This window comes from Acromyrmex echinatior, chromosome 9 (genome assembly GCF_024713525.1).
Source record: "Acromyrmex echinatior isolate Ae372 chromosome 9, ASM2471352v2, whole genome shotgun sequence".
Lineage (NCBI taxonomy): Eukaryota > Metazoa > Arthropoda > Insecta > Hymenoptera > Formicidae > Acromyrmex > Acromyrmex echinatior.
The window spans coordinates 667155-685841 of record NC_141860.1 but is presented as its reverse complement, the minus strand read 5'-3'; the positions used below and the strand labels follow the sequence as shown (position 1 = coordinate 685841).

At 33.2% G+C, this 18687-nt stretch overlaps 1 non-coding gene across 1 annotated transcript; it reads left to right on the top strand.

Moving 5' to 3' along the window:
• The first annotated feature begins 2257 nt into the window (after nucleotides 1-2257).
• Nucleotides 2258-13807, top strand: LOC105151148 (uncharacterized). Its single transcript, XR_015546130.1, has 4 exons — nucleotides 2258-12288; nucleotides 12398-12478; nucleotides 12577-12899; nucleotides 13001-13807. It is a non-coding gene; the product is annotated as an uncharacterized LOC105151148 (transcript).
• The last annotated feature ends 4880 nt before the right edge of the window (nucleotides 13808-18687 follow it).

The window sequence follows — 18687 nt, the reverse complement described above, 5'->3', positions numbered from 1 at the left end:
GGAAGTTAATAATTAATTCTCGAAAATGATATGTTGTAATATAACTTTATTACACATGGTTGAATTCATAAAAAAAAGTAATGATGTAAAGAGAGAGAGAGATGTATCTGAAAATGTATTTTATTATTTTATGGTGAGCACTACCGAGTATTACCGAGGTATCAGCAGTAGTATCAGAATTTCGAGAAAGGATATATACATTTGTATACATAAATTTTTTTTTTTCATTCCTTAGGTGGCAACCGACTTTTTTAAGTGATTTCGTCATTAAATAAAAGAGAGAGTCTTACGAAAAAGAGAAATTTCTTGTGAGAAAAAAAAGTTTTATTTTATTCTATATACATTTTTTTTCTTTCTTCTCTTTTTTTATCCGTCACGCAGTAAATACAATTATTACGGTAGATTAGTAAAATTACTAAGAACATAAAGTAATGATGCGGGTATAAGGTATAATTAACAGGGTAATATAATTAAATTAAATACAATTAGCGAATCATTAAGGATATATGCGTTGTAAAATATTGTAAACGTAAAGTAATTAATCCTAGACACACGATAATTACATAGATCAATTTGGTAAACAAAAAATATAAAGGAGAAATATGGTAACTAATATATAAGAAAAATATATATAATACGATATAAATATATATATATATATATATATATATATGTATATGTGTGTGTGTGTGTGTGTGTGTGTGTGTGTGTGTGTGTGTGTGTATGTGTATATACGTAGGCTGCTGGAAAAGTTTCTGCAAACAATATGAAAAAAAAACATGTAAAATTCGATAAATGGCTTTATTGTTTTTCGAAGTATTCGCCTTTAAGATATATTTTTGCATACGCTCGAACCAATTTTCGAAGCATTTTTTCCACTCTGAGGCTGTAACCTCAGAAATCAATGTACGAAATGTTTCAACACTATTTCAGGCGACTCAAATCGCTCATCACGCATCTTTTTTTAATGTTTGGGAACAAAAAGTCATTAGGTGATAAATCAGGTGAATACGGACAATGAGTCATCAATTCGACATTTTTACTGGATAATAAATCAATGATTTGACGTGCTATGTGACAGCTGGCGTTGTCATGATGAAGGATAATGCGACGATTTCGGTTTGTTCTACGCAATTCATTTATGACTTTTGGCAAACAAATTGTTGTATACTAATCAGTACTTACAGTTTCGATCCTCTAAAGCCACGGTTGCCACATGTCCGGTATAACTGAAGAAACAAGTAATCATTTGCTTGGCAGCACTGCGTGAACGAACAACTTTTATTGGTTTCGATTCATTTTGAAATATCCAAACAGTGGATTGTTGTTTACTTTCGGGCTCATACGAATAGATCCATGTTTCATCCCCAGTAACAATGTTGTAGACTAAATTTGACAGACTTCGATTGAATTTCTTGAGTATTTTTTTGCTCTATTTAACACGAGCCTGTTTTTGAGCTTCGGTCAAATTGTGTGGGATCCAATGACTGCAAAGTTTCCGTACGCTTAAGTGATCATGCAAAATCGTATGTATGTATTACTTTCATGTCAATGCCTAAGGATGCCTGAATCTCGCGGTATGTCATATGCCGGTCTCGCTCAATCATTTCACGCACAGCATCAACATTAGTGGCAACAACAGACATGGATGGACGACCTTCACGGAATTCATGAAGGTATGTCCACGCTGGAATTTGGCAAATCAATTATAAACAGTCCTATTGGATGGTGCTTCATCCCCAAAAGCCAAATGAAGTCGATCGATTGTTTCGGAGTTAGATTACATTTGTAATCATAAAAAAGCATTGCCCAAAAATTTTCACGCGAAATTTCCATTTTCTCACAAAATAACTTCTTTTAAAATACTATACAAACAAAACTAGTTGGCTTGGATACAAATTGTCAACTGAATTATAGGTTAAAAACGTCTAATTTTACAGATATAATAATAGCAGAACGTTGGCACCATTGGAAGTATTAGATTGCAGAAACTTTTCCAGCAGCCTACGTATATATATATATATATATATATATATATATATAATACATAACATGAATGCATGTATTACAAACTATGAATATATAATATAATGATTTATATAGTTATAAGTCATAAAAAGAAATTGTACAAAGTATGTGTAAATATTGGAATAATAGTTAGGCTGATATTACGATTTCTAAGTTCTGAGTTCTTTTTTAGCAATTTTTATAGAACGTCTGGTATTGTTGGTACTATTTTCGCGTCGGTGTATTGGGCATATTCCATCGCGATGAGCAGATCTCTCAAGCTGCTTGTTTTTTTTCTCGCTCTCACGTTTTAATTCGAGCGTGATGATTGCGGCATGATTCTCTATGGATCCGAAGATCCGCATCCTTCTCTTTTCCTTAATAGAAGCTTGGTGAGTGTTTTACTATTGCGAAACCTTGATATGGTTCTCATTAGGAGATGGGCAAGCTCGCAAAGGATGGCTTGCTAATTCATTTCTCGGAAGCGATCTTTCAATATATACATACATCGGTAACCGGGCAGCTGATGACATGGCTCATAGGGCTACCATGATCATGGGGGCTCATAGGGCTTCCTTCAAGGTTCATTATCATTCCCTGTTGTCAAATTTTTCTTTCTTGAACGACAACGTATTTGTCTGGTAGCACATGGTGGAGATTGTGAATCAATCCTCGCCCCCTTCATACCATTTGACATGGAGGAGTTCTTCGAGATTGGGCATGGTAGAGTTGGACCCAAATGAGTGAGATGGTGAGTCTACCTTGATGACTGACGTGTAAGGAACCTCGACTCAGATTCTGGGTGTTGATACTTCTGATGTCCATGTTTGTAAAAATTATGTGTGTGTGTGTGTGTGTGTGATTTTTTTTTGCGCTTTCCCCTTATTCCCGTTTTTTTTATTTAGAGATATTAAAATAGCAAGTGCATGACGTAGCATCTGGTCTAAAGGGTTATCTCTGCATGGCATATCATGCGGGTTAAATGATTATCTCTGCATGGTGTAGCATGCGGATCAATATGTCGTAGCATGCTATTACATGATAATAATGTATAAGATAGAAGCGAGTGTTTTAATTTCTGAGCTCTAGAGTATAAGCTATTGTTTCTGCAGGAGGGAGGAGGGGATAATTCGTTCTGCCTTAATTTTTGTGAGAGGTAAAACTTCCTCACCTTCGAGCTCGTTGGCCAGCGCTCGGACGCTTCGGGCGTCGGAGCGCTGGCCTTTGGATTTTGAAGTCTGTCCTTACCCAAGTGTAATAAGAGCTGGGTAAGTGAATCCCATGGCTCCTAGCAGGTACATATATACTGTGTGTAGTGCGTATCCGTGTACGAATGTGTCTAGTTTAATCTGCCGATCAAATATATGCCTATTAATCTGGCACTAATGTTGCCGAATACCAAGAATTTATTTCAGATTTTGTCCATGCTGAAATAGCGATTCTTTTTATTGATGCTTTGTCAATGAGATTTGAGAGTGATCCTCCGTTAAGTACCGTTTGTCCTAATATGCTCCTCGCTATGGTGTTTAGTATTGCAGGCCGCTCTGCGGGGAACATTATGTGATCTTTAAGTTCTTCCAAATTGGATTGTGAATATATTCCACTGGTCGCCAGTGCGCCAGGATTAACGTATTTCCACGATGGTTTAGTTGAAGGTTGCATGATGGTGGGCGATACTGTCTCGACTGGTTTAAACATGATCTTACCATGAGTCTCCCCAAAGATACATAGTTAGTGCGAAGGAATTACAAATGATCTGTATTCCATGGCGTATTAATATTTGAGTTTCAGGGATTAAGAAATATGTATCGTTCTCTCATAATACAGGAAGTTGTTTGTAGCATTCGTTAGTCCGTGCTAATTTTACTTCGACCAGCACACATTTTACCATGTGTGTCACTTCTCCAGCCAACAATGCCATGTATCCCGGTCCCTTCATAGTGATTTGCGAAGATGTTGGGTGACCTGGCGGCTAGTGCATTCTGCATCATTCGATATTCAAGTTGACATTGTTGCAGTAATATATTTCGATATAATTGATTAATTTACGGATGTGTCTTTCTATGTACATGAATTTCATGTACAAAAACAGGTCTATGTTCATTGAAATAAAGCCGGAGCTTTTGAAAATTTCGCCATCGGGTGATATTTAAAAAATTATTAATTTTGGATATTCAGTTCTGGTAAGCGTCCACAGGTAATGTATGTTCCAGTGCTGATTAAAGAAAAAAATCATGTTTGGTAATAGAATAAACCGTTTGTGATTGTTCGTTTATTAAATTGAATATTTTGTATCCATTGTATATATCATAGTCAGAAAGTTTGCAATGATCGACAGGCATGGTTTGCAATGATGGACAGGCAAAAGGTATCTCCTCCTTCTATATTTGTACAATAAGTAGAACTTAGTTCACAACTTACTCCTGACCGGAGGTGTACGCGATTCGCATATCGGTGATATAATCCTGCAAGGTTATTTTAAGGCTAACGACGACATTTTCTCAAGTTCCATACGGGTCACAGTAGGCGAAGCATCCGCCATCATTGTCAACGTGACCGGCTAGAACTATTAGTCGTGATGCAGTCTGATTAGATTATAATCCTGTTATATGAGTTCCAGCTATTTCGGTTCCATAGGTGTGCATTCATCTATAAGCATCTCGTGATACATCGCCTATGTATGAAAATTATCCGTTGAATACATCCAACGTATGCGAAAACATTCCGCATTTTTTTACCGTACGGTTTATTTCAAGTTTACATTGTATATTATCTATTATCTTTATAGAATTAAAATCATTGAGTTGAAGTAATTGCACATAGACTTTGGTGGAATTTACTTTTTGTGGGGGTATATCACATTCCTCAATGTTTGCTAGCGACAGAGTGATTAAATTCGCGGCTGCTGAGCCGCAGTCGTAATCTATTATTTCATAAGTTTTTGATATCCATATTATCAATATAAATATAGCAGTTATTCCTTTGAAACGGTGATCCATCTGAAATACCGATTTGTCTATTGTTATTTCGATTGTCTAACTACAATGGGTTGGTTTTATGTAAGAAATCCATAAGTGATTAAAATGGATATTTTTCTTTATCCTTTCTCTATCCTTATTTTAATATTATTTCTGTTTAGATTTCTAAGATTTCGTAAGGACCGGTGTACTGGTCTCAAAATTTACCGGGTTTCGGCCCCTTTAATAAAAATACCTGGTCTCCAGGCCTGAAGTTTGGGGGTTAATTTTCTTGTCGTAATGTTTCTTTAGCATCGATGACGTTTTCTCGAGCGTTTGTTTGTATGGAGTGAAGTTGTGTGACAAGATTTATTAGATAGTCATTGTAATTGACTAATTTGTCAATTGGTGCCAAAGGTTCATTCGAAAATATTCTAGCTATTTTACCGAATACTAATTCGTACAGGGTATGTTTCGTTGCTTCATGTACATTAGTATTACAATTAAACATTGCAAAGCTGATTCATCTATCTCACTGTTTTTACGAATCCACATATTATTTCAAATATTCGCCTAAAGCATGATGTGATCTTCTAATGATCCATTTGTGGATGGAAGGCGGTTGTGCGGAATTTGCGAATTTTGAATATTTTCGAAATTTTCATTAGATCGCTAATGAAGTTTCTTCCTTGGTTCGTCAGTATGGCTTTTGGTGCTCCTAACGTGCAAATAAATCTGTTCACAAAGGCTTCAGCTATTGTTTCAGAGGTCTGATCTAGCAAAGGTATTCGTATACAAAATTTTGTTAATTGGTCTTGTAGAATTAAAATATATTCGTTGCTTTTTTCGATTCTTGGCAGAAGTCCCACGATATCCATTGCTATTTTATCGAAAGAAGATCCTGGCGTGTTAGTAATTATCATCGATTATTTAGTTTTAACTCTTATTAGTTTTTTCAATTGGCATTGTAAATATTGTATTGAATATAGTGTTGGATGTCGGATTTCAAATTTTCCCAATAATTATGTTTTGTTCTATGGTAGTCTTAAGTTTTTGTGACTCGATGGCGTCAATGCATTTCGCCGATTATAGTTGAGCGAAGATTCTTAGGTGGATATTTAATTAATCCATTCCATATTTTATTATGAGTTTTGGTTGAGTCGGTAAAATCTTGCAATAGAGATTTGATGTCATTCCATGGCACATTATTGACAAAATCTGTTTTTGCGATACTAATAGTTTCTAATTTTAATCTTTCATGACTTTTCATATATCTGTTACTACTGTAGAAATTTGAGAAAGTGTCACCGTTTGGCCTTCACGTTGCCCTTCACTAACAAGCAAAGCTATATGGTAATATTTCTTGTATTTTATGGGTTTAGTTTTGCCTAGAGTGAAATCTCTTAAGGAAGAGATTTCGTTTCTTTCTGTGAGTCCGAATCTAGTGGTCTTCCGCCGGTGTCGATGAAGTAAGCAACATTATTCTTGCATAAAAACAATAATTCGTGTTTGTTATGTTGTCTTTAATAATTTATATGGAGGTTTTTATTTTTTAACTTTGGTTTTTATAGCTCTTCAATTCTTCTTCTTCATCATCGATGCTTAAATCTTCTTCGAATTATTTTTCTCTGTCCGGTGGATCATTTCTATCTTCTACTTCTTTGATTTCATTTTCATTTTCTTGAGACAATGTTTCTTGATAAGAATTCTTATTCTTGACGTCGGGTTTGTATTCTATTATAATTAGATGATTCGTGTATTAATGCTTTTTCTGTGATTTGTACTCTCGGTGGCTCACACAGTTCCTCGTGTGTGAATTGTATTATGTCTGTCCTTTCGTCAAGTAAATTATTGTCGGTTATTTGATTCTCATCTTTTTGTTGTATTTTTCCGTTGTCGGAAAGATACAACTCGAAATTTTCATCTTTTTCTTCTTCATCAGTTTCTTCTAATATTCTAGAAATCATTTCTATGTCTTCCGGATCATCAAGATTCAATGGTTTATTAAGAATAATTACGTTGCAATTCATTTCATTAGGATTAACGGGATTTTTTGATAGAGCGTCAACGTTTACATTGGTTTTATCTGCTTTATATACAACGTCGTAGTCATTCAGCGAGCTTTAATCGCCAGTGGAGTATACTTATTACTATTAGCATCTTGAGCGTTTTTAAACCATAATAATGGCTTATGATCTGTGACCAATGTGAATCTTCATCCGTATAGATCGGAAATGTTTTACACAATATACTATGGCTAACGCTTCCTTTTCATATGTATCTTATTTTACTTCGTTGTCTGTCAGGATTCGCAAGGCGTATGCTTGGTTGATCTTTATTTATTTCCCCTTGTGATAGTATGCCTTCCACGGCTATTTCAGAAGCGTCAATTGTTAAAATAAAAGGTTTCAAAAAATTGGAGTATTGTAAGACGAGTTCTTCACATAATTTTTGTTTCAGTGTCTCGAATGACTCTTCTTGAGCAGATATCCATTCGAACGTCGTGTCATTTTTTAATAAATTTGTTACAGATTTTGCCAATTTCGAAAAGCTTGATATAAACCTGCGATAATATCCTGCTATTCCCAAAAATTGTTTAATAGTTTTGGCCTTGGTAAAATACTTTGCGGCTTCTAATTTTTTTGGATTCGGTCTAATGCCTTGCTAATTACATGGCCTAGATAGGTTACCTCTGTTTTTAAGAATTCAATTTATTTGACTGCAGTTTTAGATTAGCCTTACGAAGCCGGTCAATTAATAAATTAAATTTTCTTTCGTGTTCCTCTAAAGAGTGGCGTATATGATAATGTCGTCCATATAAACAAATAATTCCTGGCCTTGTAATCCTAACAGTATTAGATCCATTAATCTTTGGAAGATAGCAGGAGCATTTTTTAATCCAAAGAGCATGCGATCAAATTCGTAATGCTCAAAGGGAGTTGTGAAAGCAGTTTTATATCGGCAGGATCCATTCTTATTCGTGAATCCGGAAGCATACAGAAAAATATTGTGTCTCGCCTAAGTAGAATGTCAACGATATTAAGTAATGGATACGCATCTCCGATCGTTTTTTCATTTAAAGCGCGGAAGTCTAAAACCATTCTCCATCTCGTGTTTCCTTTTGAGTCCTCTTTTTTCGGGATACTATCCATATGGGCGTATTGTAAGGTGATTGAGAGAGCTTTACGATGCCTTCTTCGAGCAGTTTCTTCTACCTGCTTATTTATTTCTTCTTTATGCGGAAATTTGTATTGTCGTATGTTTATAAGTTGATCATTTATAGTGGGTATTTGATGCTGCAATACGTTAGTTGTTAATTAATCGTTCCCCAGGAATATGAAATGTCCTGACTATTAGTTATAAGATTTATTATGTTTTTCTTTTCTTGTGCGTTTAGATGTTCTAATCGGAGCAATTTGGTAATTTCTAAAAGCTTATCCTCTGTAGTTTTTTCAGATACTATCAGACATTTATATGAAATTTCGTCAATATTGTAATTTCTAGGAGTTTCTATGGTTCCTCCTTTGTATTTTGATTTACGCGCATGAAGTTATCTATCATTTTTTGAGATAGATCATGCGTTGACGCTAGGATTTTTGAAGACGGTTTATCTCTCCTTTTACAAATGTAATTGTTTCAATTGGATCATATAATTATACTCTTTTTCCGAGTTCTTTCATAGTAATTTGAGAGGTTTGGTTACTTCCCTCCTTGCGATCGACAGGAGTAGAATTTATCAAGGAGGTATGAAAATCTTCCTCTGGAGTTCTAGGATTAATTAAAATTTCAGGAGGAGCCTGGGAACTTCCCTCTCTAAAGATTTGGGAATTGGACAAATTTTCAGAAGGGATTTGGTAACTTCCCCTTTTATGGATTCTGGAATCTGGAAAGTTCTGGAAACCTTCCTCGGAGAAGTTCTGGAAAATAAATCCTCTAAATTGGAGTTTTTCTTTATTTTTTTATTTCCTCTTTTACTTTTGTCTTTAATTTTTCCTTTAATTCCCTTTTCGTGTGGATTCCGAATTTAATTTTTAGTTACCATCTCCGTCATAATTATATTTCATTCTATTCGTTAGTTTTTCTTTCATTATTTTCTGTAATCGTCCCGTCTTCATTTTTATCCAAGATTTCCTTTTCACTATTACTGGCACTCGCGTCATTATTAATAAAAACTTTTTGATTCAACATATTTTCGGAATATTTGCAATCGGTATGCATAACAACGTTTCTTTTCTGATCATTTGATTTTTCGGTGTTCGATTCGTGATTACCAAACAATTCATCCAACGGTTAAGGCGTAAAATAGGTATCTGAACTTCTATTTCTTATTCCAGTGTACTTATAATATTTAAATACGCCAGAGACATTTTCCACAATCGTATCTCCTAGGTAAATTCCATGGGCTACCTTTAATCTAGGAATAACAACCTAACATAATTTTCTGTCAATTATGTTTGAAACCGGGGCAATGCTAAAATGTGCTGATCTAATAATAATATTATTGTAGTTTCTCTCCGAATAAGAATTCTATTGTTTGCCAATGGTGTAACAAGGCTGACCACCTCGCTAATAACTGTTGGACAAAGACAAAACACTAAACGTAATATTGATTTTTGATTAAATCAAAGATTGTCTATCAGAATTGCAACAATTCGGAACATATTGGCAGGGATTATCGTTTCAAAAATAATTATCAGTATAATTCCGAGAATGGCGTATTCTGTCGCTATTATAAGGAAAGGGGTCATATTCTCGACACTTGTCAATTACGTATCGCGAGTAATAACCGGAAGAAAGCTACCAATCAGGAGAACTCTGACGGCCTCTCGAAGGCGGATGTGCAACAGAGATCCGAACGAATCTTACACCTGTCGACGTTTCCGAAGACTCAATAAATAAAAACGCGCTAGAAATACCCGTAACAGTGATACTCAGTAAGTATGGTCGCGTGCCTACTATTGAAAGGAATTTTTGCGAGTCAATGTTCGTTATAACTTTTATGCTAGACACCAGGTCAGAACCGAACGTAATTAAAGAAATTTTTATACCTAAAAACAACATTATCGACTACAATAATATTTTAAAGCTAAACAGCATAAATGAATATCCCGTATCTATATTCTCGGAAAAATAACTTACCTTTTGGAAAAGCAGTAATATTTCACATTGTGTCTAATGACTTTCCAATTTCACAGTCTGATATATTAGGCAACGATTTTTTTTAACAGACTTCTTCAAGAATAGACTACGCAAATGGATATTTAGATACATCGGGAGAAAAAATACTCTTCCTGTTACCGGAAACCATAATAGCAATTTCACGCACGGAATCATTATGTTACATCGGGATAGAGAACCCTGAGATAAGGATAGGATATATTCCTAAATTAAAGGTAGCCCATGGAATTTACTTAGGAGATACAATTATGGAAAATGTCTCTAGTAAGACGTATTTAAATATTATAAGTACACTGGAATAAGAAGTAGAAGTCCAGGTACGTATTTTACGCCTCAAACCGTTAGATGAATTGTTTGGTAATCATGAATCGAACACCAAAAAACCAGATGATCAGAAAAAAAACATTGTTATGCATACCGATTCCAAATATTTGGAAAATATGTCTAATCAAAAAGTTTTTAATAATAATGACGCGAGTGTCAGTAATAATGAAAAGGAAATCTTGAATAAAAATGAAGACGTGACGATTACAGAAAATAATGAAAGAAAAACTAATGAAAAGAATGAAATATTAGTTATGACGGAGTTGGTAATTAAAAATGAAATTCGGAAACCAGACGAAAAGGGAATTAAAGGAAAAATTAAAGACAAAAGTAAAAGAGGAAATAAAAAAATACTCCAATTTAGAGAAAGGTTTCAAGAACTTCCCAGATTCCAGAATCCATAAAAGAGAAAGTTATCAAATCCCTCCTGAAAATTTGTCCAATTCCCAAATCTTTAGAGGGGGAAGTTCCCAGGCTCCTCCTGAAATTTTAATTAATTTTAGAACTCCAGAGGAAGATTTCCATACCTCCTTGGTAAATTCTACTCCTGTCGATCGTGATCCTGTCAAATTATCACTTCTAGTAGGTTCTCATTCGGTTACATTGACTATCTATCTATCTATATATATATATATATATTTATGTGAATACGTTTTCGCTGTAACTCGAATGATTATAGAACGAAACAATTGAACCGAATTAAAGACCAGAGTGACTAATCAAAATTTTGTGACTTGTCTCTGAGAGAATCAAAGCGAACTAAGGAAAGTGAAAGAATTCTCCCCGAGGGTCGCGGAATCGCGATTTATATACCGATTTTCTCTTGATTGGTAGGGATCTAGTTAAGTGATGAGACTTTTCTGGCTTCTAAATTAGTCAAGATTTGAAGTATATTGTAGGAGAAGAAAGGATTCTATCTTACATCAACAAGTATCAGTCTTATTTTTACGATGCTTTCTTCTTAAATTATGGGGAAATGCACATGTAGCGGGTAAAACGAACGTGCAGTGTCGGCACGGGACTGTCAAATACCTTCCCTGGAATACCTTCGCGTGTCACTTCTATATTTTACGATCGCGGACATCGTGAGAATCGTCCGCGACTTTACTGTTAGGAAAATGTTTAGTCGTTGGCTTTGCGTTTTCACTGACATTAATCGTCTTCTTAATAGCAGTGTCCAAGAAGGGTGTCATCGATGCCACATTAGTCCCCGCATCCACCGACATCCTTACCTTAGCTGACGTTAACGGGGAGATACTGGAGTCTTTGCTTTTTTTTAATTTTTCATGAGAAAGATTTTTATTACTGTTGAACCGTCTGTGTTGACAATTCCAGTGGGCCTATTATGCCTATTTTTCTGTGAATTTAATCACTTTTCGCATTTCACGTGACTTTAGTCATCTAATTACGGAACTTTTAAGTGAAAATGTGAAGTAACTAGGTATTTCCGATATAATAATCTCACATTTTGAAATCGATAATCATAGGTTTGTACACAAAGTGAGGTTAAAAGTGTTAGAAGTAATTATAAGTCAAGTTTTTTAATTCATCGCTTGATTCATCGTTGATTAATCGCATTATGCTAAAAAATAATTCTTTTGTAAAAAGCTGCATTTATGCATAATACGATTGATCAATGAAAAATCTCGTTTATGCTTATTGTCTATTATTACATTATTAAGTATTAATAGTTATAACAAAAGTAGTACAAAATGAACATAACGGAAAAGCAGAAAATAATTTTATTAAATTATATGAGAAACAATGAAGATTTTGTAAGAGGCCGCTTACGTTACAGCAGTGGCAATAAAAAAATTAGTAAGTACTATACATTATCAGTTTATATTAAAATTAAAGATTTTCGGCAATGTCATAATATTTTATTTATAATATAATAATAGGTAATAAGTAAATTAATTTTGTTTATGCAGGATAATATGGGCTTCCATCACTGTATCCTTAAATGCTACTGGAAATGGACCTCAAAAAGAATAGCAAAAGAATGGCAAAAGGTACTTATGGAAAAAATTATAATATTTTATTAAATTAGAAGAATGACATTTAATATTGATACGATTATTTAAAAATGTTATATTTTACATAAATATAGACATGGAGAGATTGGAAAGCAAATGTGCTAAAAAAACGTGCAAAAAGTTACGCTGGTGGTACAGGTGGAGGACCACCGAAAGTACTTCAGTTAACAGAACTGGAAAATTTATTGGAAATCATAGAGGAAATCCAGAAGCTACTGATTTGGATGATATGCCTGAAGGAAGAAATTTTAATAGGACAATACAGAAAGGATCTGTACCTATTAATAATACAATCTCAAAAAGGGAATCCTTTCATATTTCTAAAGGATTGTACAAAACCACTGTGCAAGAAGTCGAATTAAAAAAACTTTTATCTAATTTTCTACAAATGAAAAGGGTATAATATGTATCATATTCTATATATGATATCACATTATTGATTGATATAAATAATAATAAATAGTAATATATGTAATACATAAAAATAATTAATATTTCAATAAATATACTTCTATATTGGATACCAGTAATAAAATATGTAAGATGGATGACATAACCAAATCTCCATCAATATCCGCAAGCAAACTTCTTGACGACACAGATTTTTCAACACGAGTAAGTAAAATCAGTATATATTCTTTATTAGGAAGAATGTTTATGTGTTATAATAAAAAAAATAAAAATAAACATTTACAGGAGATGGAAAGCAATATTTCTGAACATAATATTTTTGAATCTGCTCTTGAATTTAATGACATTATTTTCATAGATGAAAATACGAATACCATACCACCTGAGGTCAATTCTAAATGTTATCAAGCACAAGGCAAAGATATTAACTATTATTGATTATTTAAATATCAAATTAACATCATAAAATAAAATAAAGTATATAGAATTTAGAAAAAAATATATTTTAATGTTTTTGATTTTTTAGCTATCAATAGTAACAAAGAAAATAATTCCAATATAGCTGTACAATTAATGCGTGAGAATATGAAAATAAAACAAGAAAAATTGAAAATCTTTAAAGAAAAATTACTTTTATAAAAAGAAAAGTTTGAATATTTAAAAAATATTCATTTATATTCTAATTATAAAGATATTTGAAGTAATATTGATTATGCGTTTAAGAGAAGTTGAAAAAATAGCACCTTCATATCTTGTATAATATTAAATATAAGACTTCCATTCTTTAAATGCTTATTTATATTTGTTTTGTTTCATTAAAATACATAACGCATGAAGAAATTCAACAAGAAATGGTGAGGATTTTTAAAAAATTATTTTTTGCAAAAAGAAAAATTCGTTTATTTAAAAAGCATTCTAATTACAAAGATATTTTAAGTAATACTAATTATTTAATGTATGTGCAATGTTTAGTTTCGGTTGTTGTAAAACAATGATTAATAAAAATCTTAAAATTATAACAGTCTTTCATTTTGGAAATACATATTAATGAGCCGTTCGCGAACTTCATTCCCATTTCTTGCTATATCTTCATTTATTATTACTGGACGTTCCAAATCTATTTCATCATAATATAACTCTGGTTCTGGAAGTTTCCAATGAAAAACGATGTTATGCAAAACGCAAGCAGCATTAATTATTCTAGTTAAAAATGAAAATTATACCAAATTTAAAAACAGAATAAACAAATTATGTAACTCTATAAAAAGGTTTAAACATATACAATGTTTTATTATCAGATACCTGTAACTTCTGATGTATAATGCAGAGTTCTGTTTTTTCTGAGGCATCGCCAGCTCCCCTTTAATCTACCAATGGTCTGTTCTATAGAAGAACGACTTTTAACGTGACACCGCGTGTATATTGCTGATGGTGTACCTTCAGGTTCATTTAATTTTGGTGTCAAATATGGTAATAATAGATAAGCACTATCACCTACAAACAAAACATATTAAAGTTTATTATATACAGAAAAGTATTATTTTACCGAGACTGAAACAAAAGAGACTGCTAATTAAATATGCTATTACCTAAAAGCCAAGTATCTGTTCGTCCTGCAGCGTGCATCTCTTGCAGATGATTGGATAAAATAGATGTTCTCCAAACTCTGGCATCATGCGTTCTTCCATATGTAGCATTTACGATCAAAATTTTACCGTTGTAATTCGAAACTTATAAACTTATAAACATATTAAATTACTCTTATATTAATTTATTTTACTGTATATTATAAAAATAATATACGTATTATATAATGAGAACATTTAATAAATGATATAATTTTCAGTTTATATAGAGATGCTCTTTCTCTATATTTGGTGGGACAATTGCTATATGAATTCTATCTATTGCTCCAATAATTTCAGGAAATTGTGTATGTACCCAGAAACTGCATTATTAAAATAAAATGTATTTACTATACAATTATTTACTATAAAATAATTACTTAAATGAATAATATTTCAATTTACCCATCGCATATTATGATTGTGATTTATTCCCAGGTAGCAAGCTACGTCATTTTGACGTCATTTTGACGTAGCTTGCTACCTGGGTTGTTATTTTATTACAAAAAAAATACATTAAACTTACGTTTCTTTAACATGTTGAATATCTGTATTTTCGATTGGAAATTGAATTCAGTCATTCATTAAAATGTTCAATGCATTAACTATTACATTGCGTAGAATCTTGCTTACTGTTGGTTGACTTACACACGTTAAAAAATCTTGGTCAACTCGCTTTTGATATGAACCAAACGATATAAAATTCAATGCAATTAGAACTTGTAACAAAAAATTATTGTTATAATAAATAATAAGTTTTCAATAGAAAAACTAAATCATTATTCAAGGTCCGGCAAAATGATCTCCCACATTTTGCACCGCCACTGTCCCCGAACCACTGAAGAGAGGCTGAGCTTAGCGTAGTCGGTTGGTAGCTCGCGCCTTGCCATTTCAGTTGTCGTCATGAATTGGACGGGCGAGCATCGTGCTTTCGTTATCGAAACATTTATGAAAAGTAACGAATCTGTGATTACGACGCAAAGAACTTTTCGTACTCACTTCGCGTTTGGTAGACATGCTCCAGTTCCAGATCGCAAAACAATACTGTTGTGGGTTTCAAATTTTAGAGCTACAGGTTCAGCTTTAAAAAGAAAATCAACTGGTAAATCAATACGCCAAGAAATTACAGGAATATCGCTTCAAATTATTGCTCGAGTGATGGAAACTTTTAAAAATCAGCTTCGAATGTGTATCGAAAAAAATGGTCGTCACTTGGACTCTGTAATTTTCAAAATTCAATAAAAACAAATGGAATAGCATAAATTTTCAGTTAATAGAAACAAAATCTAAATAGCATTTACAATGGCGTTTTTATTAAAGATTAAAATGTGGAAGATCATTTTGCCGGACCCTGTATTACTTTGTATGATGTTATTCTTACTTCAATACCTGTAATTCAACAGCAACTGTGATGTCGTCTTGGATTTGATAGAAGAAGTCATATATTTTCGATGAGAGAGAGAGAGAGAGAGCACTCGTACGGCTATATATGAATTCATATATATATATGTAAATTCTGAAATATTGTACATAAGATTTGTATAAAAAAAATTTGAGATTTTCTGAACAGTTATAAAATGATACAGAAATTCTAAAATTTTAGAATTTTTTTACATGTAAATTATAAAATACTGTAAGATTTGTATTGGGAAATTCGATGGCGGAGCCTACACATCCTGCCATCTAGCGCCAACGATCGAAATTAGAAATTTACTGCGAGTAGATAATCTATCCGGTTTTTGTACTTCTTGTATTACGGTTATTATACATAAATATGTAGAAGTTTAGTAAACAAATAAAAATGAGTAAACAAATAATAATATTTATAGGAGAAATTTGTGCTTTTGCTAGTTCGACACCTACTAGTAAAAATTTTATTGGTGATGAAAAATTGATGAATGCTGGTCATATTGTTTTTTGTGGAAAAATGTTAGATGACAATAGCAACATTTTTGAGATTACTGCGTTTTGTCTTTAAACTTTGAACTTAAAAGGTGCTCCACATAAAATAAGAGGAAAAATAAATAATAAAAGAAAAGTCATTTCAATGAAATGTTCCTGTAAAGCAGGCTCAAAGTGCATGCAAACACGTCTTAGCAATTTTGTTTTACTGTAGTAGATGAAATCATTTATTTCATTCATAGTTATGTACAAATTATAGCATTTATACAAAATGTAAAACTTGGAAAATAATATCAACAAAATTTTCTAAACAAAAATTATATTTATTTCAAAAAATTATATTTATTTCAATACAATAATATTAGGTGTACAAATAAGTTTCCGCTGTTTTTTATCAAAAAATTAAGCATTTATTATGAAAGAACGATACATAATGTTTTATTGAAAGTATTGTCCATCGCTAGCCACTACTTTTTCCCATCTTTCTGGTAGCATACGGATACCGCATTGGAAAAACGCTTCATCTTTTTAGGCTATCCAATTATCGATTCAATTTTTGATATCTTCATATGATGTGAAGTGCTGCTCAGACAGGCCATGCGCCATCGATCGAAATAGATGGTAATCGGAAGGGGCAATGTCTGGTGAATACGGCGGGTGGGGTAGAACTTCCCAATTGAGTGTTTCCATGTAGGTTTTGACCGGCGCCGCAACATGTGGTCGAGCATTATCATGCAGGAGAATAATTTTGTCATGCCTGGAATAATAGTGGGCGCGTTTTTTCTTGAGTGTTCGGCTTAATCTCATCAATTGTGTTCGGTAGAGAGCCCCAGTAACGGTTTCGTTCGGTTTGAGCAACTCATAATACACGACACCAAGCTGATCCCACCAAATACACAACATGAGTTTTTTTCCATGAATATTCGGCTTGGCTGTCGATGTTGAAGCATGGCCAGGTGATCCCCATGATTTCCTCTTCTTTGGGTTGTTATCGTAGTGGATCCATTTTTCATCACCAGTGACTATACGATGTAAAAAACCCTTTCGTTTATGCCTGACAAGCAGCATTTCACATATGGAAAATCGGCGTTCAACGTTTCTCGGCTTCATATGGAACCCAATTCCCTTGTTTTGAATCATTCCCAATGATTTCAAACGATGTGAAATTGCTTGAGTCGCTCCTAATGTAAGTTCTTTTTGCGTTTGGCACGAATCTTCATTCAATAATGCTTCCAATTCCGCGTCTTCGTACACTTTCGGCCTTCCGCTACGTTCTTTGTCTTCGACGTCAAATTCACCGTTCTTAAATTTTTGAAACCATTCACGACAATTTCTCTCACTTAAGGCAGCTTCACCATATGCTTCTACAAGCAATCGATGAGCCTCAGCTACAGATTTCTTCAAATTAAAGAAGTAAATCAAAAGTTCCCGCAAATGACGCTTATTCGGCTCAAAACTCAGCATTTTCGCACAAAAAAAAATATATGATGCTGATACAAAATCGCTAGTATTTCAAGGTTTGTTGACAGATGTTCAACGTTACGATATAATATTTTACATCAGACAATTTTAACCATAGCTTGATAGTAGCGCCGTCTTTTGTCAAACGGCGGAAACTTATTTGTACACCTAATATTTATTAATATCAAGTTGATATTATTTATTAATATTATTATTATTGTATTAATTCTAGGTATGATTTGGAAAGTCTAAGTGTTGTCACTTGTACAGATATGAAATGCATGTGGAACGAATCACAAAAATCATCATAGGAAAATATGACCCTCAGTCTTTACAACAACACGATTGTGTTTTAATAAAAAGGACGAAAAATCTCGAGAAGTAAAGTAAAAAAAAGAACAAAGATTGTGAAAAAAATAAATTATCGCAGGCTGGAGAATATTTTTGTCTATTAGAGGAACAAGAATCACAAATCAGAGATATATTATAGTACAAAATCATCCGTCCTCGGCGCTGTCAAAACACATGTAATTTTGATAAATACTTCCTACATATGTTATTTTTTGTTAGCATTAATTAATTCATCAATGAATTTATACATTTATACATATTATACACAGTGCGACAAATATGTTCCCGGACAGGGCCTGAAAATCATAATTGAAACAACAAATATATTTTTTGGTTGTATTATTCAAAATATTGTCCTCTGACTTCAATACACTTGTTACAGCTATTCAATAGTGATTCAAATGCATGTTCTAGCTCAGTTTGCGGAATTGCCTC